General features: G+C 43.8%; 1 protein-coding gene across 7 annotated transcripts in view; it reads right to left on the minus strand.

Moving 5' to 3' along the window:
* Positions 1–27,106, minus strand: part of DEF6 (DEF6 guanine nucleotide exchange factor) — an 849,237-nt gene that overhangs the window by 445,822 nt on the left and 376,309 nt on the right. The window lies entirely within an intron of this gene.

The raw sequence follows: 27,106 nt of genomic DNA on the forward strand, positions 1-27,106 counted from the left end.
GGGATGTAAGCATACAAAACCCAAAGAACATAAAGAGTAACATCTGAAGCAGAAAATAATGCAGCACTCAAAACCACATAAGTACTGCAATCAAAACCTGTAATACATGATTAAGGTAATAGCGTGGATTGTGAGCAAACAAGATAGCACAAAGCCAAGGCACTTGGAATTTTGGAAATTCCACATTGACATCCATTTTCTGGCTTAAATCCTAGCTACTAAGCTTCTCCAAGAAATAGAATCCTAAGATAAGAAATGTTAGGATAAAAGACACTGCTCACAGGATCAGCTACAGTGAGAGGCACTGTGGTTCATTTTGTAACTGCTCAGCATCTCAGTTTATGAGTAGAATACCTATTATCAGCCTGTAGCTGCTGTGTTCCACTACATGTGGGATTCTGAGTCCACCCTTATTCTCCAGCCACCTGGAAAAATCAAACTCCCAAATGTACAAAAAGCATTAAGAAGCAGGAGCGGACACATCCAGTGGTTATTTCGGACAACATGATTAGATGCATTTCCAGTAATCAGGATGATAGAAGCAACTAGCGCATGTCTTGTCCCAAGCTGGGTAAGTGAAATGTATCAAAGCGTCTTGCTCAATTCTGACCAATTGCCACACACACCTTAGTCAGATGATGTTATAGTAGAGTTTAATACATTGTGTTAGAAATTACAGCCAGGACAGGTAGACTGCGCATGCAAGCTCGTGCGGGCATGCGCAGTTCTTGCAAGACGTCCGTCCGAAGTAGGGGTTTGCGGGAGAGACCACAGCGAGGAGGAGGGGGGCAGCCCGGAGACGCCACAGCAGAGGTGAGTGTTTTTTTCATTTATAAATTATATTTATTTATTGGGGGGTGAAGGCGTGGAGCGGAGTTCCACAGTTTTTTCCCAACTCCGTGCAACTTTGCATAGTGGTACTACGCTAGCTCCGTCCGGGGTTAGTTTTTTGTTCTTTCCCAATTGTCAAAGTGCATCTCCTCAGGAGAATTACATTTATTTGAGACTTCCAACGACTTAACATCAGAAAACTTTCTAAATAAAATCAAACAAAGCAAAGTAGCTAGTTTCAAGAAGATTTGTTTAAGAGAAAGGTAGTTAATTCCTGGCCATGAAGCAAATAACTTAAAAATTAAGCTGATGTCCCAAAGAGACTTCTTATGCCCTTCATTACTCTTCTTATCATAGTGTCACTTCCAATCGCAAAATTATTAACTAAAGCATGTCCAGCAGAAATAGTTGATCTATAACAGTTAATAGTCCTATATGTGAGCCCTGAATTGTACAAATCTGCTAGTCAATTAGCTACCTCAGCTACAGGAGCTTCCACAGGATCAAAATCCCTTTCCAAGTACCAACTACACCACTTCTTCCAAACACCTGTGTACCTTCTAAGCTCCTGAGGCCCAAGATTCATCCAATAGGTCTTTAGCTTTTGTTGAAAGGTCTGAATATCTGCTAGTACCCCTGAAATATTTCAAACAAGAAGGTTAATGTTCCCTTCTAGAACCACAGGATGCTCTTCTTCCTCTGAATCCATCAGAAGACCCAAAGATATTGGGACCAAACGGGGTGTAGCCATTGCGAGCCCCATCACCCCTGGGAACCAAACTTGTGACCTCCACAAGGGCGTCACCAGAAAAATGCTGCAATCTTCAAGACTTACTTTCATCAATAGTCTCTAAATCATGGAGAAGGGGGGAAAGGCATAACCTCCCTTCCTTCCCAAATCCTGCAGAAAGGTGTCTACTACCATTTCCTCAGGATCCAGCCTCTAACTGAAATACCTCGGTACCTAGTAGGTCAGCCTGCTCGCAAACAAGTCTACTTGAACCAGACCCCACTGCCCTTGAATGAGACTGAAAACCTCTGGATTCAAATTCCAATCGCTGAAGTCTCTGAGGCACATGGAATTCCAACCGGTCCTCACATTTTAGAGGCCTGGAATAAACTCTAGTCTCAACACAATATTGTGATCCCAACAAAATTACTAAATTCATTTCACGAGGTCTGCCTACGCCGTGATCTTGAACCACCCAAGCGGTTTATGTATTATACTGCTGTAAAATTGTGTAAAAGATTCAGTGTCTGGTGTTAGTCAACGACTCTTTGAAGCTCATCAAGACAATCAACCCTGCAAACATCTCTAAACAATTTATATGAAATAACTGTTCCCTCTTGGACCATCTTCTGTCTGTTTATAAGCCGTTCAAACGAGCTCTTCAACCTAAATTGCTGGCATCCGATTCCAGTACCAGGTCGGGAATATTCCCAAAGATGGCCTTGCCATTCCAAGCCTCTAGATTCCGAATCCCCCATTCTAGATCCTTTCGGGCACCTACTGATAGAGGAAGAGAGTCTCCATATCACAAGCCTTTTCTCTGACCCAAAGCTTTCAATCACTGAAGCCCCCTGTAATGCAAAGGACCCGGGGAGATGGCCTGAATGGACGATAACAGAAGCCCCAAAACTCTGGCAAGATCTTTTAAGATGATCGTCTCCTTTGACAAAACTGCTCTAATCTCCATCACCTTCCTCTGTGGGAGAAACATTAGGGATAATAGAGTATCTACCTGAAATCCCAAGAATTCGAATCTGAGAGGGGACCATGACAGACTTTTCTGTATTTACTATGAAAGCTAAACTCGACAAAGGTTCGATTGTTCATGCCAAGTGTTTTAGAATCTCTAGCCTGTCCTGGGACATGAGGAAAATACCGTCCAAGTAAATTATTAACCGGAAGCCCTTTTCTCAGAGAAAGGTTACCACGGGATGCGTCACCTTGGTGAAACACCACAGAGCTGAGGACAGCCAAAAGGGGGGCAAAGGAACAGGTAAAGAACAACCCACCATCTGAAGTGTAAGTATCTCTGACAGTCCTTTGAAAAAACTGAAGTAATGTGTTGGAATATGGACGGATGGGGTGGCAGAGTTTCCCCGGAGATGAAATATTTAGGGATATCAATTGTAGAGAAGATTGACGAGATTCCCGGGTAAATCTAAAGCTTGTTATGAAGGAAATAGACAGGAATTTGGCCAGGTGGAAAAATCTGCCACTGTCTATATATGGGAGGGTCAACTTGATTAAAATGTCAGTCCTACCAAAACTAACTTACCTTTTTAACGGTATACCACTCAGCTTCACAAAAGAAGAAATTACGAAAATCCAAGGAAAGATTTCTAGATTTATTTGGGCATCCCGGTGAGTACGGTTGTCTTGGAAAAAACTTAGAAGATCTTTAAAAAAAGGGGGACTGGCATTTAACTGGGAATTTGAGACTTTAATACACGACCCCTCACAGAAAGCTAAAGTAGCAGCAAAGTGGTACAGATATTTGGAGGCGGAGGAGGAAAAAACTCAAGATCCATCTGAGGTCTGGACAGGGGTGTTGCAGGAGGGAAGCATGAAGGTTTTGTGGTCGGACTCAGTCAAACTCCTATACGACATTGTTACTCCAGCGAATCTTAAGACACCACTTCTTTGTCATGCATAGGCTATATTGGACACCACATAGATTATCAAAATTTGTGCAACAGCCGGTGCCAAGATGTAAAAGGTGTAACCATCTCAAGGCAAATGACCTACATGTCTTTTTTACATGCCCAGGATTAAAGGACTACTGGAGCTCAGTGGAAAATAATATAAGGGATATTCTAGGAGAAAATATAATCTTAACAGGAACGCTGGTGCTCTTAGGAGTGGACTATGTAACTCAACAGGCCTTAAGATTTAAACAGAGGGGGTTGTTTTATTTAATCCTTCTAGCTAGAAGGGAAATTTGTAAATATTGGTTAGATCCCCAACCTCCCAATGCAATAACCTGGATGAATGTGGTTAAATGGACATGTAGATTTGATATAAAAAGAGATAAAAATACTCCGGCTGAAGTGTGGGAGCCCTTTTTCAACTGGCTGAATTGAAAGGATAACAAACTTAGAAATCTAATTCGGAAACTCAGTCCAATGATTACATCAAGCCATGGATTGGGGGGGTAAGTAGGTTATGCCGCTTCCCCCGTGTTCTTCTAAGAAGGACAGTTGGGCGCCGTGGAAGGTGCTAGTTGTAACTGCTTGGACCATAGAAGGACCAAGGGTGTCTCATTTCCCGACACGGCCCAGATTGCAGTAACCATGGTGTAATGAGGATAAAAAAAAACATTTAAAAAAAATAATTAAAAAAAGACAGTCCTTTACCTTGGGTATCGTAAAGTATGCATCCTTTAGGTCTAACTTCACCAGCCAATCGTTTTTGTCTGTGAAATGTTTAATAGATGGATCCCTTCCATCTTGAGGTGCCTGTAGACCATAAATCTTTTCAAATCCCTTACATTATAATAGGATGCCACCCTTTGTCCTACTCATAAAACTCTCTCTTCTGGACCTGCAACATGAATCTAAGCCCATTTCTCTAGCATTTGGGCCACCTCTGTGTCTATCAGATCCATCTTCTCTGTGTCCTAGGCCAAATCCTTTTGCTGCCTGACTTGTACTGGTGTCTCCAAGAACTCTATTCTGAAAGCAGCAACAGTTACTAAAACCCAGCCATCTCCTGTAATTCTTTCCCAATTGTGGATGAAGAACCTCAACCTTCCCCCAGCCTTTACCTGGGAAGAACCAAAAGAGCTCACCTTGAGATCCGGTGCCCAGAGGCCTCGATCTTTCACCACGGAATCTCAAATTTCTCCCTCTCTGAGGGTAGAAGTTTGTGTTGGGGCAGTAACCCCTACTGTACTTTTTGTAGCTTCTTGTATCGTGGGTGTAATATTGGCCCCGATTGACTCTTGGCTGACAGCCAGTCCCCTCCTGTCAGCCCGTCCAAATGCAGCCCTTGAGCCGAAGACTTTGCATATTGATTGTGCCTTACTGAAGGCAATAAAGGTTGATACATATTTGCCTAAGGGCTTAACAAAGTTCTCGCCCAAAATAAGCTCATTAGGGTTCCCCATATCCTCTATAGTGGACAAATCGTCCAGCTTGGTATTCATCCTCATTGGGACTGCCTTTCTCCTTTCTTTGATTAGGCTCACCTCAGCGTTTACCAGCATACAATTGGCATGTTGTGCCCAAACTCGCAACAGGTCTACATTTACCCTGACATTTTCGTTCCTGACCTTCTCAGCCATATCAACAATGTGGGTGAAAGGACACAGCATATCAAGGACCTTGTCCTGACATTGTTTTAGGGCCTTCTCGATCCCCTTTTTGGGGTCTTTGCCAAATTTAAACAAAAATGTTATGAGCTCAGGGTCCAGGTTAGGAATAATGCAAATCTTTTCACCAGTAGTGGGTCTAAGGAACTCAGCCCAAAGCAGGTTACAGGTCTCTTTGTTCAAGGACTTCCTGACCCAAAGCTTTAAAAAATCTTAGTAACATGATCTAGTGCCCACCATTACGCACTACTCCGATATTTCATCATGGAAGGTTTAAACGTTTCTCCCCCAAAGGGATCCTTTACCTCAGTAGAGGTAGAAGCCTTTTCCAAATCATTTAAAATTCCCAAAAGATAAGAGCTTTCCTCCAGGTCAAACACATATTTGTCCCATTCCATATCATCATGATCTATATTTTACTACTCCACAGAGGAACTTTTACTGTCCCACAACTCCTTTGTGCCATGGACACTTTTTCTAAACATGATGCTATGGGCAACCTTTCTCTGGGCCCCATAAAGGGGGCCTCTTCCTCTTGTGCTGCTATGAGCCCCAATTTCTATTGTAGCGCACAGGCTACCTGCACCGTAAGCGTGGTTTTGCACCTTCTCAATGTGCTTCCTTTTCTGGGACGCCTTTCCCCTTTTCTGGGTTTCTGAGGTAGGAGGAGGATCCACATCACAAAAGGAGAAACAATTCTCCTCTGAAGGGATGTTCCTCTTCCTCTTGGCAAGTGCGGCGTCCACCACCTCTCTCACTGAGGATCCAAGTTCCTCCTCCAAGAACTTTTTATTAGACTCCCATAAAATCAACCACAGGGTAACTTGGGGGTTAGAACCGTATAGTAGGCCAAAACTCTAAACTGTGCCACTGTCTCATGTTAAGCAAAGCCAGGGTTGCTGTAGAGCAACGCTGCCACCCAGGCTCACTCCAACTGGATCTTTAATCTTCAGGGGCCGTAAATTTGCTGTTGGGTGTTGGAGGTTTAATTAGGATAAACTAGACACTCTTGGACCAACCTTCGTAATCTGTTGCAATGTTTGCCGACCTGCCCACACACCCCTACCACCATTGTCCTTTCTGCTCAGATCAATCATGTAAATTATAGTGATGCCCAATGGTGGAGCAGCAGTCTCTTCCACATCAAGAGCTCTTTTAGCGGACATGGAACCAGTGGAAATGCCATCATAGGAGAAAATTGAGGGTTCCTTGTCCTAAGCCATTGCCACCATCATCCTTTCTTTCCAGGTCAACTATGTAAATCATAGTGGTACCAAATAGAGAAAGCCCTTAAACATCCCCATAGACTGACAAATCCTAATGTGAAGGAATAATTAGGTATGTTATCGGTGAGGACAGGCCTCCCTTTCAGGATCTATCAAAAGTTATTACATAAGTAACAACAGATCGCCATGCCAACATGGCATAGCGGATTTACTTCCATGTTTACTTCTACACTGTAGCAGTTCTCAATTACACCCAGGAGCCATTTTGAGGGTAAGAATTTCAGAAGCAAGATGGGCAACTTTAAATTTAGCAACCAGCGCCATACAGTGGACAGACCTTAATAAAGCAATTATTTTTAAGATTCAACTGCCCTATGGACATAGTGTTAACAGGCTGGTCAGATTTCCAACCAAGAACGGCCTAAACCTACCCAAAATGAGGGAGTGGGTGAACCTTTGTATTAAAGACCTAGGGATCATGGATATATGGAGGGAAAAAGGAGATAAGACCAATAAATTCACGCTGCAAAACAAGAGACTGGGGCATGCATCAAGAAAAGACTACTTTCTAATAGATCGGGGTCTATTCAACTCTACGCGGGGCGTAGAACATTTACCAGCACACTTGTCGGACCACTCCGCAGTGATTTTGCACCTCAAATTAAATTTTCTTGTGCCTACCCCTAGATGGACAGCAGATAGAGGCATCTTTTTAGACGAAATCTGCACAGAAGCATTAACAAAAGATACTGAGGAGTTCTTCCGAATAAACAAAGAAGAAACTACAAAACAAATTGCCTGGGAAACCTATAAGGTCTTTATCAGGGGAAAAATAGCCAGTCTCGCTGCATATAAAAACAAATTAAAAAAAAGAATAAGATCCCAGAACTAGAAAAAGAGATAATATCCCTGGAGGTAGAACTTAACAAAACACTATTACTGAGCAAGAAAGAAACAGTATTGAAGAGAAGAGAATGCTGAAAAAAACCGATCTGGCAGACTTTCTAGAAACAATAGTAAAAGACAAATGGGAGGCAAGCAATTTATCACACTACGAGTACGGGGAAGGATGTGGGAAACTACTAGCGTGGAAATTAAAAACAGAGGCAACACGTAATAGGATAGTAAAGCTACAGAAAGAAGACAAACAGTATACCACAGAAAAAGACCATATTCGCAGGGAGGAAGTACTAGAAATCTTGAAAAGTCTAATAAAATAAGTAAGGTGGCAGGCTCGGATGTACTCCCAAACGAGCTATACATACATCTGCGAGAGGTATTGGCCACTCCCCTAACAGAACTTCTAAATGAAGTATTCATAGGGAAAGGGACTCTTCCAGCCTCCTGGAATGATGCAACTGTTACTGTCATACTTAAACCAGGGAAAAACCCCACTAAAAGCGGATCCTACAGGCCAATTTCACTTTTAAATGCCGACTACAAGGTTTATGCACAAATTTTAGCGAAAAGACTTGGAAAGATTGCGGGCTCAATGGTACACACAAATCAAACAAGTTTTATCAGAAGAAGGTACATACAAGAACTTAAGCATGAGCTTATAACAGCAATCGATTTAGCAACACATCACGCAATCCCATTATCAATTTAACCCTGGACGCCGCTAAATCATTCTATAGGGTGAGCTGGCCCTTTTTAAATGCAACTTTAGCTAAATTTAATTTGGGAGATACCTTTCAGAGCGCAATTAAACAGATATACAAAAGCCCCTCAGCAAAGGTTCTAGTGAACGGAATGTTAACGGAAAATATAATGATAAAAAGGGGAACTAGGCAGGGGTGACCGTTATCCCCCCTATTGTTTGACCTGTACATATAGCCACTAGCGGAATTAATAAGAGAAGAGAAGGGAATAATACAGTTCAAACATCAGGGTTGGGAGAAGAAGGTTGCCTGTTTTGCGGATGACCTGATGGTGTTTGCTAGCAATCTAGAGGTCTCTCTCCCAAAAATTGAACAAATTTTAGAAATATATGGAATGGTATCAGGGTACTTAGTAAATCAAGCAAAAACAGAAATCTTAGAGTGGAACAACAATTCAAGATCCAAGAGTAAAACATAAAATAAAATACTTGGGTATAGATCTCACAGTGGATATAAAGGAATTTGCAAGTCTAAATTTCGAGCGAATTCATAAACAAGTAAGGAAATTGCTAGAAGTATGGGGGGGGGGGTCTCCCGCTGTCTTTTATGGGAAGATCGAATATTATTAAAATGGCTATTCTCTCAAAATTCACTAACCTGTTCAGCACTATTCCACTGGAATTCAGCATCGACCAGACAAAAAAACTGCAAGGAGAACTAAGCAGCTTTATCTGGGCTGCAAAAGGGGCAAAGATAGCCTGGAAAAAGATAAGAAGGAACAAGGCACAAGGAGGGATTGCTACCCCAGACATCCTACAATATAGTGTTTCAATTTAAAAACATTAGGAAACTTCTAGAAAGTTTTGATCTATATCCTGACCACTTGAAGGCGGCAGTCAACAAGGAAGGAAGCCACTACTTATATAAATTTGGTCACCCCAAGTACTTTAAGAAAATAACAAAAAACCTTGAAGGCGGCAGCAACACTCTGGTACCAAATGCGAAGGACACTCAAAATACCATACTATAGCACATATGCGCCCATTTGGGATTCCCCAGGAACCCCGGACTGTCTAAAAGATAGACTAGCAAATCCCCCGAGGGAAAACAATATCACAAAATGGGTCGAGTTAATGACACAGAACCACTTATTCACTATCCACAGAGCGCACTGGACCCCAAAGAGGCTATCTAAGATCAGAGGCCAAGGTGAGAGAAGTTGCCCTAAGTGCAGAGACCTGGGTGCAGATGACCTACACATGTTTTGGGAGTGCCCCCAACTCGAGGAATTTTGGAAGGAGAAGGGTAAGACCTTGTCTAAATTACTGGGACAACAGGTGGAGGCGAGTATAGATTTGGTTATTTTTGGGATAAGTCAGAACGAGGTTGAAACAACTAAGCTGAGTAAAGACGAGGAGAAAATTCTCTTTATAGTGATACCTTTAGCAAGAAGAGAGATATGTATCAAGTGGGTAAAATGTACACCTCCAACACATAAAGAGTGGGTGGTGTCCGTACAAAGAGTAAATAAACTAGACAGGAGTGGGTATAGGGGAAAAAGAAATAAATTCTGGAACATCTAGGAAAACCATAATCTCGCAAATTAAAGATGGTAAAATGCATTGTATGGTCCTATGATTATGCAATGAAATAAAAGCATTCAAGTGGGAACTTGAAGGAGTAGTCAAAATGACAAGCTCAACCTAGAACCGAATTGCACCGGAAGCGGACAAAAAGAGGCTTGAGGGGAAGAAGATATTCTCCACGCACATGACCCAGGAGAAGCCCCTGAAGGTCGGAATAGAAAGAGAAACAGGCCCCCCGACACCTCCAACTCCAAATTATTGCTATATGAGGACAAAAAATAAATAAATAAAAATAAATAAAAGGCTGGTCTACAGAACAAATTTGTCCATATGTTAGATGCGTAATGGCTACATTGTAGTATGCTTCTTACAGTGTGGATTATCAGAACATCACTATCCGCGTTTAGCAACAAGGTTAGATGTCTATATCCTACTCGAGGTGAATCCTGCCATATCCCTGGATTAGATGGCCATCTTGTTAGATGGTGTACAAGTAACAGAGAAAAGGTAGCAACATGCATCCCAGGCTCACTTCTGGAAAATAAATTAGTATATTCAGTACATACTCAAAGCCTCACCAATGCGACTAAATCAATAATTCAGGATGTATTGTTTTTAAACAATCTATCATCCAGAACCAGTACTACGAGGATCTTCCATACACTGGCTTCGTTTACATAATCAAAAGTGTGGGTAGGGTATATAAAAGCAGAGTGATAGTACCATTATTTGGTTTAGTTGTTCCCAACCATTTCCGTGTTGGAAATCATGAATGAATTTTTAGATGCACTGGTAGCTGAACCACCATGATATATATATATATTACATATTACCTACTGGCGGCGGATGACGAATCTTCGCGAAATTTTCAAAACAGGTGGGGCGCTCCGGTCAGCTCCTATCCTGAAAGTTTGGGGGTGATTCGTCAAGCGGGGGCCGAGAAAAAAGGGGGGTCCCAAAACGTGTTTTCTCCATGTTATTTCCCATAGGAAATTTTGGAAAAGGCTACAGCCCGAACTGCTGAACGGAATTGCACCAAATTTTGCAAAAAGGTAGCCCTTGGCTCAGAAAGAGACCTTTTTTAAATGGTGTAAATCCGATCAGTAGTTCCTGAGAAAATAAAAAAATAGAGGTCAAAAGATCAATCTCCCATAGGAAAGTTTAGACACAGTTATAGCAAAAACTGCTGAACGGAATTACACCAAATTTGGCAAAAAGGTACTGCTAAAACCGTTCAGTAGTTTTTGAGAAATTAAGAAATAAAGATAGTGATATCTATGGCCGCGGTGGATCCGCGCCCCCTCCCGATCACGAGCTTTATTCTAATTGGCTGTCAACACTCCAAACCAGGAAGTGTTGGCATCCGTCGAAAACAAAGGCGCAAAACAAGAAAAGGGGGCAGGGTAGAAACACCCTGACCCCCTAGGCCTTTTTTTTTCCCCTCAATCGGAGAGATTCGCGCACCCAGCTCGAATTTCGGCAGAAAAAAAAAAAATGAGTCCCCGGGTGGGCCAGGTCCCGGGCAAAGCATGAATACTTGCGGGGGGGGGGGGGGGGGGGGGGGGGAGAGCACATGGCCCCCGCGCAGCCCCGGGGACTGCCACCCCCCGGGGCTTGTTATTAAATCTGTGGGGGGGCCTTGAAGGCCCCCCGCTGCCCCAGGGACCGCCGCCCCCGGGGCTTTTGTTTTTAAAATAAAAAGACCTGTGGGGGGCAAAACCTTTGAAATTTACTGAAAAAACCATAGGTTTCAGGCATGTTATAGTTAGAAATTAGCATTTAAAAAACCTTAGAAATTCACTGAAAAAACCATAGGTTTTAGGTAAAGTTATAGTTAGTTGGACATTGCACTCGTACAAAACCCGTGAAATTCCCCCGTTATAGTTAGTTCAGCTAACTATAACTCACGCCCCCGCAATGCACTGCTGATGACGTCACATATTACATCACTCATGACATGGTCAGTGACATCACTCATGACATCACTGATGACATCTCAAATGACATCACTGATGACATCATCCAGTGATTGTGTGTTTCTGTAAAGTTTAAATATGTTTAATATATATATATATAGGGAAATTCATATTGAAGAATGAGTGGATGTATAAGTGTCTGAATGGATATTTTACTAGGTGCGTGACTGACTCTATAAGTGAGTGGTTAAACATATCTTACTGAATGCATGGGTTAGTGACTAAACTGTGTGAATCTCTGTATCCGTCTGTCTGTTGGTGTGTAAGCGACTGCATGGGTTTGTGAATAACTACATAAGTGTCTATATGAGTTATTGATTGCTTGTCTGAGTATCTGTATGGGTGCCTGAGTGTTTGTGTGATGGACTGTATGGGTGGGTGAGTGTATGGGTGTGTTAATGAGTGAATGTATATGTCATTGGTACATCTGTAAGTAACTACATATATGAAACGCAGTATATGTGTGTGTTAGAGTATATAAATGGCTATAAGTGAGTGTGTGATTGTGAGAGTGGCTGCATGGATGAGTGTTTTCTTGTATCAGTGATTGTATAAGAACGTAAGAATGTGCTAGTATTTGTATGAGTAAGTGAGCTGGTGTGTGTATAACTGTATAGATGAGTAAATGGGAGTGTGAATAATTATTTGCATGACTGACTAGGTGTGTGAGTACCTCTATGGATGAGTGGCGGTGTGTGAGTGTCTATATAGGTGTATGAGTGCATATGATAGTCCTGTACTGAGTGACCGTAAGTATGAGTTATTGTACAGGTGAGTGAGTGGATGTGTGTGTAGACGTAAGAATCAGTGAGTGGTTATGTAGTTATTGGTGTTGGAGTGTCAATGGTTTTGAGAAAGGCTGTCTGTATCAAAAGTTATATTAGGGTGTAAGAAGATGCATGAAATTTTCACATGGATGATGTCATCAGTGATGTCATTTGAGATGTCATCAGTGATGTCACTGACCATGTCATGAGTGATGTAATATGTGACATCATCAGCAGTGCATTGCGGGGGTGCGAGTTATAGATAGCTGCACTAACTATAACGGGGGAATTTCACGGGTTTTGTACGAGTGCCATCTCCAACTAACTATAACTTTCCCTAAAACCTATGGCTTTTTCAGTGAATTTCTAAGGTTTTTTAGATGCTCATTTCTAACTATAACGTGCCTGAAACCTATGGGTTTTTTCAGTGAATATGTATATATATTTATTTTTTTCCAAAATATTACCTTCACAAAAGATTATCTTGTCCTCCTCCTCATACGCTGTTCTTCTACCTCCAGATTACTAGCTGACTAAACATGCCACTTAGGTTACATCTGTCCCTTAGACAAAGCTATATGTATGTAGGTAAGGCCTTTTTAGGTCAAGCCTAACGCAGCGCACATGCACTGCGCTGCGCTGCACTAGCAAAACGACCTCTTGGAATCACTCTGGTCTTTTCAAAGCTCGCGCGTGTGTTTTGTTTTTTTAGCATTTTTTCTATTGGGCTTTCTAAAAAGACAGCACGCAATTGGGCAAAGGCGGGTGCATGCTCCACCTTTCCCAGGAAATTTATTCGCCCACGGCCTGCGGTTACGAGCAGGGGCGCCATCCGTTCGGGGTCATGTCACCATCTGTTTTTAATTAGCGCGTTCGTGTTCACTGCGCTGTCGTGCTCACTCGCCCCCGCTTCTCTCTCGCGCCATTCTTTTTAACCAACCCTCCCTTCACATGCCACATGCACAGCCCTGCCAATGCTCTGCTTGCAATGAGAAACTTGTGCATTCGCTGTCATGCTAGGCCCATTGCTGTGGACTTGTAAAGGGAGGAAGGCAGCAGAATCGTGTTTTGCAGTGGCGGCAGAGGTGGCGGGACCTCTGCTTACACACACGGCTCCTGATTTTCTCTACTGTGCTCGCTTTCTGATTTGGTACTGGCATTATATAATGCAATCTGAACTTTAAGGCAAGCACCCTATTAATCTTATGTTTGACCTCACAACCGCAGGTTCGAACCCCAGCGCGTCTGCTCAGCCTTTCATCCTACTAGAGGCCGACGGACTAATTAACATTAATTTGGTTGGCAATAAACATCGGTTACTCAGCACAAAGATGCAGCATACTCCAGCCCTGCCTTCACTTGCACACTGGGATAACTCACTTTTGCCTCCTTTCAATTTGGCTCCTGATTTTCTCTACTGTGCTCGCTTTCTGATTTGGTACTGGAATTATATAATGCAATCTTAACTTTAAGGCAAGCACCCTATTAATCTTATGTTTGACCTCACAACCGCAGGTTCGAACCCCAGCGCATCTGCTCAGCCTTTCATCCTACTAGAGGCCGACGGACTAAGTAACATTCATGCAGTTGGCAATAAACATCTGTTACTTGGCACCAAGATGCAGCATACTCCAGCCCCGCCTTCACTTGCACACTGGGATAACTCCCTTTCGCCTCCTTTCAATTTTGCTCCTGATTTTCTATACTGGGCTCGCTTTCTAATTTGGTACTGGCATTATATAATAGGAGCCAGTAGCGGCGGTGCGCAGGCTGCCATCTATTTTGAGACAGTTTTCATTTCCAGACCTTGCCGCTTTCATTAGAAGGCGCGTCCCCTCCACCCCACCTCCACAAGAGTATGCTTTCATTTTCTCTAAAACACAAAGGAACCGAAACAAAATCAATTACGGTGACATCTTACTTTCAGCGGAATCTTCAGCACTGTCTAATGAGCGGGCCTCGGCCAACAAGCCTACCCAGAAAGGCAACAAGCAGCTGCTACAGTAGTTAAAGCTCCTTAAAGACCACTCATGTCTTGGGGATGAAGGGAACGATCCTCGTGGGGTTTCAGTAAATAGCTACATTGTGATGCTTAACCATTTGTTGACCGGATGTTCATGCTTCTGCTTATACAAAACAGAAGACCGTTAGTAATCAGCATTTTACCCTAACTGTTGTGGAGAAAAACCAAACATCTATAGCAGGTAGGCAAAACGTAACTCTACAGAGTGCATTTTTTCGCTCCCCCACCTCAGAAATCTGCAAGCACTTCTCCTTTCATTCCTTTTTATTTTTTGCATTATGTAGCGCGAATGAAGGTATCAAAGCACTTTACATAAGTACTAGTTCCATTACAGAAATCTGCCCGGTGGGTGATAATGTGCTGCATGGCTAAACACTTATAAGGTCCCAAAGGCGAGACCTATTGGCTATGCCAATGCTTGTTGGTTCTGGCCAGCCAGTGCAGTGGATGTGACCATCTATCAAACTCTTCACCACACCATCCTACTTATTGTTGCTGTCCTGTTTTCCTTGGGTCATGGAATCCACATAACCTACTGCACAGCCAGCCCACTCCAAAAATGCAAGAAAACTCTGAAAGGATGTGAGGTCCGTCTCTTGTCTTGGAAGCTATAATTCACATTTTGACCTGAGCTGGACCCCCTGAAGGTTGGTGGACGTGTGCTGACAAAGACACAATTCACTCTGGTCTGAAAGTACACAATAAATGCTGGTGAATTACTGACATGGCAACCTTTATTCGAAAAAGGTGTGCTCTCTCAAATTCCTCTTCTACTACATATAGGAACTATAACCATCTGTTGCAAAGTTTAAGTGTGTGTTCGAAACTAAACAATAGTCATTCCAGTGTCTTGGCCAGACCATCGTTCTCTGTGGGTAGCTCAGCTCAACTTGGATATCAGATGCAGTTTCCATGGCTGATGTCTCCTACTCACCTCCTGTTGATGATGATGTGTTGGTGACTGAGGCATCAGTCTGGCCACTCTCCAGAGGTGTGTTCCCTTCCTCCTGTGATTCCAATATATTCTCTGTGTCTCTTCTACTCAGCTCTGACCATGTTAAGTAGCCGTGGCATGTTTGTTCTGCTAGTCTTAGCTCTTTGGTGCCTCTTCTGCTTTCCTCTTCCTTTTTGAAGAAAGATGTTGGTTGTGACTCTGTTCATCTGTTTACACGTGGTAACAATCCATTCCTGTTGTATATCATGAAAGGCATTGCATAAGAGCACCGCTAACACATGCTTAGTCTTCCTTTTCTGTGTAGCAAGCCTTTGTCTCATGTATATGGTCCTTCATTGTTCTCCTTACTGCTTTTTTGTGTTTCTTCCTGTTGCCAATAATGTGGTCTCTGTTCACTTTCACCTTTGTTTCGTTTGTTTTAGACACTTCTGCATGTGCAATTCTAGAGGTCACTGTCTTTCCAAACAGCTGTTTAGGTGCAATCCTCGAAGGGCAGTGTGGTGACATGTAGAATGCTCTTAAAAGGTAATTTATGGATTATGGTTCACTATAGTAGTCCCCAGTATTGTGTAAAATATTTAGTCTCTTTGTGAGAGTGCGCATAAAGCGCTCCACTTCCCCATTTGCTTGAGGATAGTAAGAGGCAGTCCGCTGGTGTTCAAAGCGAATCGATTATGCACACCCTTTTTGTTGGCTGCAAAATGTGGCTCATTATCTGTTTTGACTAACATTGTTAGGTCTAACCTTGAAAATATTGCATCTAGTTCCTTGTATTCACTTTAGCCTTTGCGTTAGCTACAAGTTCGTCAAATGGAGATCTCCATTATCATCCATGAGGACTAAGATGTGTTAGCCAGGAGGCTACTGGCAAATGCCATGCTTGCTTTTGTGCCATTTTTAACTGCTATTACTATTGCTTGTTGTGGAGCCGGTAAGGTGGCTTGGCTTCAAATGCAATTATTTAAGTCACCCTTAACGACTGTGCCCAGAACGGGAAACTACGAGTAATTACAAGTTACTGGAAGTAGACAGTTTGTTCTTATATTACTTTAGTGGGCCAGTTTGACCAGATCCTTCAGATTGCTCTTGGTACGACAATTTTGCTACCTTTCAGAAGGATGCAAACGTGAGTGGCTGTTAGTTCTTTCTTTCCTTGAAGTAAGGCCTGTAAAATTGTCTGGCCTTTTGGTTCTTGTTTTAAGTGCCTTCCTGAAAGTATTCCATTTATTTTGGTTGTGTGCCTCAATGGCTAATTGTAGATACTGGTACTTGCTTGTTTCTTCCAACATTTCTTTAAGGTCATTGTTTTTATCAACTTAAAAGTACCCTTGAGCCATGATCCACCACATAGAACTCAGTCTGTGTCGCTGCTTGTTTAATTTCTGTAGTGGCCCTGACAGCAGCAACAGTATTTTGGCTTGTGTAGGTTTAAATGTTTAAACTGGTTAGCTGTAAGCACGCTGACCTATATGCATTCACTTTGGTTTGAGTGTGCGATAAATGCCCGCAAAATGGCAGACCCTATCAAACGTTATACAGGTATGCATGTGCATGACTTAGCACCACCACACTCCAATCTAGTTATGGCAGGTCAAACAGGGAGGAAGGCCACAAATCGCCCCCACGTGCTCCTCATCCTCCCCATCAAGGGTTGACAAGCTCAAAATATGACCTGTGTAGCATGGAGCAAGTGTTTCCTAGAGAATGAACTGCATGCTGTGTCTTGTCTGAAGGTCAAGTTCAAGTCTGACAAGGTATGCGAGAGGCCATGCTGCTCAGCCTGCTTCCAGTGGTTGCCAGTTTGGAAAATTGGTACCTCCAACAGTGAAACAAGCCCGCCACAGCAGTCCCTCCACAATTCATCTGCACCCCCGCCCATGACCGCCTGTGAAAGACGTGCAGGATGAAAGTGAAGTATACTTATTTGGACTGAGTACAACAGTAAGCTTAACAACAATCCAAGGTGCAATGTTAAAATGTACTTGAGCAAGCCTAGTGCTGTCCTTTCCTGGTGTGCATCAATGTGGACTCCCTTACTGGATGTCCTATAACCTCCAGTATCTTATAGACTGTCTAGTATGGTGTTAAGCACAGGCCTCATCAATGCTTTGACGCATTGTTTTGGAAAAGTGTCCTGGGGTACGCTCAGGTCTTTCTACAGACTCTACCCTGCTGGGCAGAGGTCCTGCAACTACCGGATCGGATCCAGAGTTCAACAGCGGGCAAACGAAGTATGAACTTGAAATTACACTTTCTTAATTTGGTTAGGGAGGTCCTGGCAGCAGCAAGTAAAGTCCCTCTGGAGAACCAACTCTCCAAGGTTTAGGAACTTTCATGCAGATCAAACTCTACACTGCAATAGACTGAACACTTTGATACCAGAGAATCCATCTAACTGGGAGCTCTCAAGCAGCCATTTCCCATGCATTTGTAATCCGGCCATGACATTTAATTTACCTGAGCGCCCAGTGCCAGCATTCCAAAGTAATCCTGGTGACCGGAGACACATCCCTGGTTACTCTGCAACTATATAATTGTGAGAGCTGTATGCGGCACTCCCGTGATCCCGACCTCCTGCCACATAGCATAGTCTGCCCGGTCTGCAAACCACCAATCATTTTTTGGCAACAATTGAGCTGGGTGATAACATCGCCTGATGTCAGAAACCCCCCCCAATACCCCATTGTATGGTGGCAGAATACATTTGTTGAAGGCTACCCTCAGTGTCTTTCCTGCCCATATGTAGTTTGTGATATTAGATTGCAAGAAGTTAAAGAAGTCGCCCAGAAAGACACGTGTAGTTTTGGAGAACATTTAGGGTAAGTGCAATCATTTTAAATAAGGCTGCACAGCCGATCAATGACAGCAGCAATCCACACAAAAAAGTTGGTACATCATGGGAACAATATTAAACTCTGAACAACTCGTCTGGTCCAAGGCGACATGCATACTGAAATATTTAAGGCTGTGGGAGCTCTTTAGAGAACCATTCATGTCAGTGCCTCTCGTACTGGGTGAGCAAGTTATTGGAAAGACTACAGATGTGTCCCAGTTACCATGAGACTGGAGTCTTCCCCGCTCAGCCCTGTGACAGGAGAAGGAGGCGTGGGCAGAACCACAACTCCCAGCCTCAGCAGTCGCCGCCAACGCTTCGCTGCATTCCCATGCCCAGGGGCACATACTTGAATTGCCAGGGGCTCTTGCAGCGTGGCACGCTCAGCCCTGTGACAGGAGAAGGCGGTGGGGGCAGAACCACAACTCCCGGCCTCAGCCGTGGCAGTTGCCACCAACGCTTCGCCGCATTCCAGCGCCCGGAGGCGCATACTTGAATCGCCAGGGGCTCCCACAGAGTGGGACACGCCCAGGCGTGTGCCCAGGCAAAGTCTGGGCCAAGAGCGGGCCCGTCTGCGCCAGTCAGTGGCTGACAGAGACTGGGCTGGGCAAGGTCTCTTGGCTCTTCTTTGGATTCTTTTGGACCACCAGGGTATGGTTCCTACGGCATATCATTAAGGTCAAGATTAAGGTACTATGATCATTACTTTTTATTGTTCTTTAATATATTTAGGACCTTTCTGGCATACTGCTGATAAGTCGACCCCAGCTGAGTGAGTGTGCAATCTATTTTCCCTGAACCTTCAAGAGGTCTGCTCCAGAGTCCATACAAGACAAGTGACTCCAGCTCTTCCAACCATGGTTAAAAGGAAAATGGCTGCTGGCCAAAGGGCACCCTCTGGGGCAACGGGGTTGCGACCATCGACTCCTTGACCAGGGCTGCAAATTTTATATTGAAGGAGATAGTGCTGACCGAGAGCAGGCTCTCTGGAGACAGGGAAATCTGTTCAGGATTTTACTGTGGTAAAGAATGATGGGGCGACAGGGGACACTTAGGGTATTCCCAGCCCGTCTGCACCTTAGCTTGCATCAAAGGGGGTCTCCATCGCTGAGCCGGCTATGTCTACAACCCTGTAAAACAAGCCTATGCGCACGCTACTATCAATACTGATTATAGTAAAGCATCAGTTAAACAAAACACATGAAAAAGAGAATAATCTGTGTAGTGATTGTTCTTTTTGTATCTTTAATCCGAAATGCCCAGTCAACAGGTGTTTCGTCGTGTACCCTCCGACTTCTTAGGGCTAAAACAAAAATGTATAACAATGTTTTAGGAAACCTATTCATATTCAAATACAGCACAAAATGATGAACACACATGTTCACCATATAGTGGAAACCCCAATTCGTTACACCTAGAGTGATTGTGGTGGGTTTGATTCACAGTTTCAATTACTTGCCAAAGAGGTGCTGTAGAAGTTTCTCCGCCAAATCATAGCTGTCCGTTGTATCATAGTATGAAATCGGGTGACAGTAAGTCTAGTAACAAACAATTCATGTGCTCAACAGCTCTGTAAGATGCTGTGTTTATCAGTGAAGAGAAAGAGAGAGAGGATGTAGAGCAAGTCAAAACTTTAAATGTGGAGAGCCCAAGCAAAATATATAGGGTCACAAGATTGCCCCATTTCTCAGAACCTCAGGGTGAAGATCATGTTTATCCGTTTAGTGTGTGAATCATGCAAAACCTCAGAAAAAAATATACGCAATAAGGCAGGTAGTGCCCTACCTGTCCGGTTTGTCACTTCTATGTCAAACTCATAAAACAAGGAGTGAATTAAGGCCATATATAAGTAGGTGACCACAATAAGATTACTATTCCGTGTTAATGCTCAAACGAGGAGTGAGCAGGTAAGTAAGAACCTTTCACCTTAATGCCGGTTCTACTTCCGTCCCGGCTGCTATGAGTACAATAAGGTGATTCCACTACTCAGTCAAAGTCTCTCGTTATATTGTGTAAATCAGGCGCGCAACACCCATTGGACTCAAAGGGCTTCAGCCCCCCCGTCGTGTGTGTCAGCCCGGGATGAGACAGCTTCCCGAGCAGACACAGCCGCACCCGAGCACTTCACAGGTCTTTAAAAGACCATTTGCATGTTAATGAGGTCTCGCCGTTGTTTCACCCCTTCTGAGAGCCCCTGCAGCTCTACTCCTCCATTTGCTTAAAGATATAGCCCCCCTCCCCCGAAATCAGCTCCACTCTGCCTGTTGCTTAAAGATTCAAACCCCCCCCCGAAATTTTTTCTTAGCGCCCGCCCCCCCCCCCCCCCCCCCCCCCCCCCGAAATTTGGCTCTAGTTGCGCCTCTGGTGTATATGGTTCCTGTGTAAAAAAGATCTAATATGGAACACATGGACTTGGTAGTGGTGCAGAGTAAAGATCCCTATCAAAAGGGTATTATACCGTAATGCAAACACAATGCCCCCCGCATCTCACCTTATCGATCTGTTGTGTAACACGGATCCGTTTGTTTAAAATCCAAGTTCAAATCGATCGTAACGCTTCTATCAGTACTCCAATATCACCCCCCTATGCGGGTGCCTGTCAAGATCAGCAAAGCTTCGTATAGGTAACAAGCAAGAATTAACCAGTAACTCTAAAAACACATAGTATATATGTATCAAAGTTCAATTACCTCAGCGAGTGCGCTGTTTCAAATATCTTGTGCTCCGCGTCCCAAAAAATGACCCGGAACAGCACCCGGTTACGTGCCGTCTCTTTTGAGCTTTCCGGAGACGGAAAGCTAGAACACTGATTATAATCGTAACTCGGCCATGTCCAAATCCGGAAGAGGTACCCGGTTACGGCTGAGCCTAGCACACTGATACCGGGCAGCCTTATGTGAGACATCTAAGGATGGTCCAGTGCACCAGTTCTCTGTGTATGCGGCAATCACATATATTAGCATTAAAATAATGCAGTATCTTAATTGGGTTGGTCACTGTGCCATCAATTGTAGACGGTAGAAAATGTGTTGAGATTTTATTGATCTGCCGAGTGATCTTGCTAAGTGACCCCGATGTGTGTTCGCCATTCGGATCGGGTGTGAGGTGATATGTGCCGATAAATAGGTTAGCACCAGGTCCGAACTCAGAAATGATTATAATCCAAAATATGAGATAAAGAGTTGGATAGAAATCCCTTATTGATAGTTCTTCATATTCCGAACAGTACAAACGAGTCCGGATATAAGACACACTTAAATGATCATTAAGATAAACAGATTCCATATACCTCACATCAAATATACTGGCGAAGCATTTAGTTTTCAGTTATATTCATCTTAATATATATTACATTCATAGACTTCTCAAATGTATTATGAGTAGAGTGGATCACTTAGTGTCATATGAGCAGTACTTTCTTCATACTTGCTATAACAATATCATAATCCTATTAGGTTCTGTGAAATACCTATGTAAGTAGTGTGTTAGGTTGTCACTCATTGTTGGTGTGCTGGTATATTACATGTGGACGGCTAGTCCAGAGCTCCACATCGTTGCTATTACTGGTGGAGCATGGAGCTGTGAGTGGTCCATAGGAAACATAGGTGTATCACTCCTTTAATGATAATTAAATCCACAGTTACAGTATTCACATGGAAACTTTTCAATCACCAAGAAAGTAAAGCATCTCATGGTCAGAATTCAAACCCCATTCCACTGTTCTGAGACGCATTATCCAAGTTGCTTCAGTGCGTCTAAGTCTCAACTCCCTATTGCCACCCCTTGTGCTCTGAGTAACTAAGTCAATGCCGTAGAAAGTGAATTGTTTAGGAGGTCCTTGTGCTGTACATTCTGCGGCATGTATTGCCATGGGGTGTTTCTGATCCCGCTGTTTCAATGCTCTTGCATGTTCGCTGATTCTCTCTTGTAGTGTCCTATTCGTACATCCTATATATAGTTAGCTACATCTGCATTCAATGACAAACCACATACCTGGAGTTGCAGTTAATAAAGTGTATAATCGTGTACTCGTGTCTGTCATGTCCTGAAAACACCTTTTTGTGGTCCGCAGCCCATCTACATACCCCACAAGAACCACATTTATGAAATCCTAGTGTGCGTAGGGTAAGCCAGTCTAGATTTTTCCTATCTTGTGGGATACAGGACTTAGGATAGTCCTCAGGGCTTTACCTTTTCTGAACATAATCCTGGGTCTCTTAGTGGTAAACTATTCCAGCGATTGATCCACTTTCAGAATGTCCTAGTGTTTATTCAAACTAGTTATTAGGATCCTGGTCAGGCTATTGTAGTTAGTAACAAGTCTCACTGATTGATTTGTGTCAGGGTCCTTATTCTTATCCACTAATGTCTCTACTCTCGATGTCTTCAAAATTCTCTTTTCTGCCTTTGTGATGTTTCGTGGGTTGTAACCTCTAGCCTTAAACCTAAATTTCATTTCTCCCAGGCATGAATGGAACTCAGTTTCTTCGCTACAATTTCTCCTGGTCCTAGTGAATTCTCCTTATGGTATTGCCTGGATTTGGTTGGGTGGATGTGCACTGTCAGTATGCAAAATAGAGTTGCATGCTGTGGGTTTGCGATGTAACTTTGTGTAGTTTCTTACCCTTCACATACAGTTGAGTATCAAGAAAGGTAATGTGTGTCCTGCTGTATTGAAAGGTGAACTCAATGTCAAAAGTGTTAGTGTTCATATATTCACAGAATTCCCTCAATTTTTCTTTGGTACCTGTGAGAAAGTGAACACAAAAAGGTACCTAAGCACACGCAGAAGTAACTTTTGCAAATATTAATGCGTTAATTAAAACATGTAACACAACAAGTGAGTCTCCGTTTCTTTCTTCAATTTAATTTTCAAGTTTTCATAGTGAGTTTGTAGTCTTCACAGTAGTTCCCAAGCCAACACGTGTTTCGTCGCCTCTAGTATTATTGTACATGCGACTTGTTCACGGCTAGGTACAAATTGATATGATAAGTTGACATTAGTTCAGCTGTTATCTCAAGACGTTTGCAAACATTTGTTGATACTACAAACAAATGTGCTCCCAGGGTTGGTGTCGAATTTATGATTTCTTTACGTGGGAGGTGCTATCACAGGCTATGGTGTATAGCATGCACCGTGAGTTCAAGTGAGAACCATTCTTTTTATATCAATAAGTGACCAACCAGAAACATGTAGCTCTAGCGTGAGGGCAAAATGATGTGAGATCTTCCATATGTGACTATTGTCCTTTCATTGTGTGCTGACAAACTCAGTGAGTCATGACTTGCATAATTGTCATATAAGCTGGACAACTGTGTATATATGACAGGTAATGATGCGTCGCTCTGTTGACATATGAGATCATATCCTTATTTTCATTATCATTTTCCAAGGAAGTAATGCATTTCATCATCGACATTCATCCCTATATCAGTCGTACGCAATTTCAGAATCCAGGCTGCTTCATTCCTGCGAAGTGTCAGTTCTCTGTTACCCCCTCTGGGGTTCCTCATTGTTTGTTCTATACCATAGAATAGGAAGTCTTTATGTGTACCCTGAGACTGACAGTCAAGAATGTGCGTAGCGATGGGATATCTGCGGTCTCCCTGCTTGACTTCCCCCTCATGGGGCTTCTGCTCACTGCTTTTCAGAACAAGAGTCCCTCATTCGGAACCCTTCATTTTTTCTGGTTTATACTTAGATGGGCACCTCACATAAATACTGAGGACCGCTACAGATGAAATACGCCTTCCTAAACTAGGACTGAGCCCCCCCCGTCGATTGACTGTATGACCCGGAATTATCGTCATACATAAAGTATGTTCTTTTCGGCACATTGCCCGCAATGAGCATAATTACAGCGTTACTTGTTATGTTCCACCTCGTGGTCACTAACAAATACTTGTACATTTTGTTGGAAACGCCCACTCCCACACTAGAAGGGGTGGTGGTGGACTCCCCGAACACACTGTGGTAGCTTGGCTCGAGTGGTCAGGAAACAGGCGCAGTGCTAAGCATACAATATACCCATACAATAACCATGCGTGCATCCGTTCCAAAAACGACTCTACACCGTAAAAATTATGAAAATATTCTTTCTTTATCTTTTTCTCTTAGTTGCTGATTGGAAAAATAAATAGGTCAATCACAATATACAAGTTTCAATTAGTGCAGGTCAAATAAATATTGGCTGTTTGATGAAATAAATAGGGGTGATCATAAATAACAGGGCATAAATACAAGTGCAATATATACAGACAATTAAATACTTTGAGGCAATAAATACTGTACCAATAAATATTGTACACCAACAAGTCCTGTGGACCTATAAATATAGTGCAGCAATAAATAGGTAAAAACTCAATAAATACAGTATCCCCAATAAATAATTAAAAGTATACAGCCACACTCATGTAATCAGATGACACTTCAATTCTTATGGGCTGATTTGGCCCAGGCACAGCTTGTAGGGTTGTGGAAGGCTTGAGGGGGGCTACTCCCTGGCTGGGACAAGGCTGAGGCCTAAACTGAGGTAGATCAAAGGGGGGAATACCAGTGCCCTGGCTTTCTCTCTCCACACAACCTCTCTAGGTTAGTCCCAGTTCACCCCTTGCACAGTCAGGTTGGTTTCAGCACCTCCCTAGCCCCTTAGAGCAGTCTCTCAGGTCTCCACAGGGCCTTAGGCGCCCTCTACTCCACTTACTGCCCTTTTTCTGATGTTCCGACGCCGCTGGAGTCGTGTCGACGCCGTGAGGCGGTTCCGGTTCGGTCTCGGCGGCCTCGGCACAATGTCAGTTCTTTGACGACGCCAGCAGGCGGTTCCGGTCCGATGTCGGTGGCCTCGGTTCGATCTCGACCTCCGATTCGACGGCGTCGGGCAGTCTCTTCACGATGTCGACTTCGGGCGGCTCCGGTCCGATGGCGCTCTCGGCTCCGATGACGTCGGCCGGCCTGGCCTCGATGTCGACTTCCGGCGACTCCGGGGTGCGATCCTCACCCCCGACCTCCGGTGCTCCTCCTCACAGGCTCCGGGCGACTCCGGAGTGCGATCCTCACTCCCGACCTCCGGTGCTCCTCTACCTCGGTCTCCGACGACTCCGGAGGGCGGACTTCACTCCTCCGATGACGCCGCTCGCTCGACCTCGGTTCACTTCCTCCTCGACCTCTGGTATTCCTCACGACCTCCGTCGGCGCCCTCTCACGACCTCAGGCGGCTCCGGGTACGACGTCTGCTACTTCAGTCAGCGCCGCTTCTCCACCTCGGGCTCCAGGTCTTCAGGCTACTCGACGCCGGACTCCAGGGAAACCAGTTCTCAGGTCAGAATCTTGCTGTTTTCTTGGTTCTAAGGCCTGTTCCTGCTGTCCAGGTCCTTAGGATAAGTTTCTTCTGTCTTCTTCCCACACAGGGCTATAGGCTGGGATCCATCAGTAGGGACAAGTATCAAGGGTGGGTTTATGGACCCCACTCCAGGCACAAGTTTCCACCCCTGCTGCTTCACTCCTTCCTCCTTCACTGTTGTGCTCCTCTCTCTTCACCAGTCAGGTGCCAACTGCCAGCTCCAACTGCCAACTGCCTCTCTTATCCTCCCAACATTCTAAACCGTCTCCAACTGTCACAGAGTTCTGGAATCTCCCGGAATGTTCTGGAAGGTGCTGGTAGGTTCCAGTGGATGCTGGTGATGTCACAGGTGGCCACCATTTTGTGCTTCAGGCCCTCAGGCAGAAGTTTTCAGGGGTAATTAAAATGGCTCCCTGAATCTGCATCAATATAAAAAATGAAAACAACTGAGGGAAAAAGGGCCAAGTCCTACACATTTGCTTTCCTTTGTACCCCCTCTCTACAGTGATTGTTTAAAATACAGTGTTCAGGTCAGTCTTTCCACATTGAACTATCAACACCAATACCTAGATATTCTCACATCACTTTATAACTAGACACTCACCCACGCACCACCTTTTACAGATCTGTATTCTGCATACCGCATGACTCACTGAGTTTGTCAGCACACAATGAAAGGACAATAGTCACATATGGAAGATCTCACATCATTTTGCCCTCACGCTAGAGCTACATGTTTCTGGTTGGTCACTTATTGATATAAAAAGAATGGTTCTCACTTGAACTCACGGTGCATGCTATACACCATAGCCTGTGATAGCACCTCCCACGTAAAGAAATCATAAATTCGACACCAACCCTGGGAGCACATTTGTTTGTAGTATCAACAAATGTTTGCAAACGTCTTGAGATAACAGCTGAACTAATGTCAACTTATCATATCAATTTGTACCTAGCCGTGAACAAGTCGCATGTACAATAATACTAGAGGCGACGAAACACGTGTTGGCTTGGGAACTACTGTGAAGACTACAAACTCACTATGAAAACTTGAAAATTAAATTGAAGAAAGAAACGGAGACTCACTTGTTGTGTTACATGTTTTAATTAACGCATTAATATTTGCAAAAGTTACTTCTGCGTGTGCTTAGGTACCTTTTTGTGTTGACTTGTGTGGCTTTGGTCACAATCCTTTTGGGAGGCTAGTGGTTCTCCCTTACCCTTGAGCACCGCCATTAATTGATTACGTCACTAATATTAGGTGTACTCACTACAAGCGCCTATTTTCTATTGATAATACCACTGCCTAGTCTAAACCTGTGAGAAAGTGCCATCTTTCTTGCATGGTATGCCCCCACTTTTTGCTAAATTGCTGAATGTACTTCGATTGAGTGTACCCTGGGTTCCTGCCAATCAGGTGCCCAGGGCCTATGTTCCTTCCTTAAACCACACAAACTCCAAATTGGCAAACCCTAGCCACATGTCAGCCCCTAGTAAATGGTACCCTAGGTACCCAGGGCCTTGTGACCAGGGAAGGCCTCTAAGGGCTGCAGCACTCATTGTGCCACCCTCAGAGGCCCTGTACCCTTACACACACACACTGCCCTTGCAGGCTGAGTGTCTGGGTGCAGGACAAAACAAAGAGTCGA

Source organism: Triturus cristatus, chromosome 1_1 (assembly GCF_964204655.1).
Source record: "Triturus cristatus chromosome 1_1, aTriCri1.1, whole genome shotgun sequence".
Taxonomy (NCBI): Eukaryota; Metazoa; Chordata; class Amphibia; order Caudata; family Salamandridae; genus Triturus; species Triturus cristatus.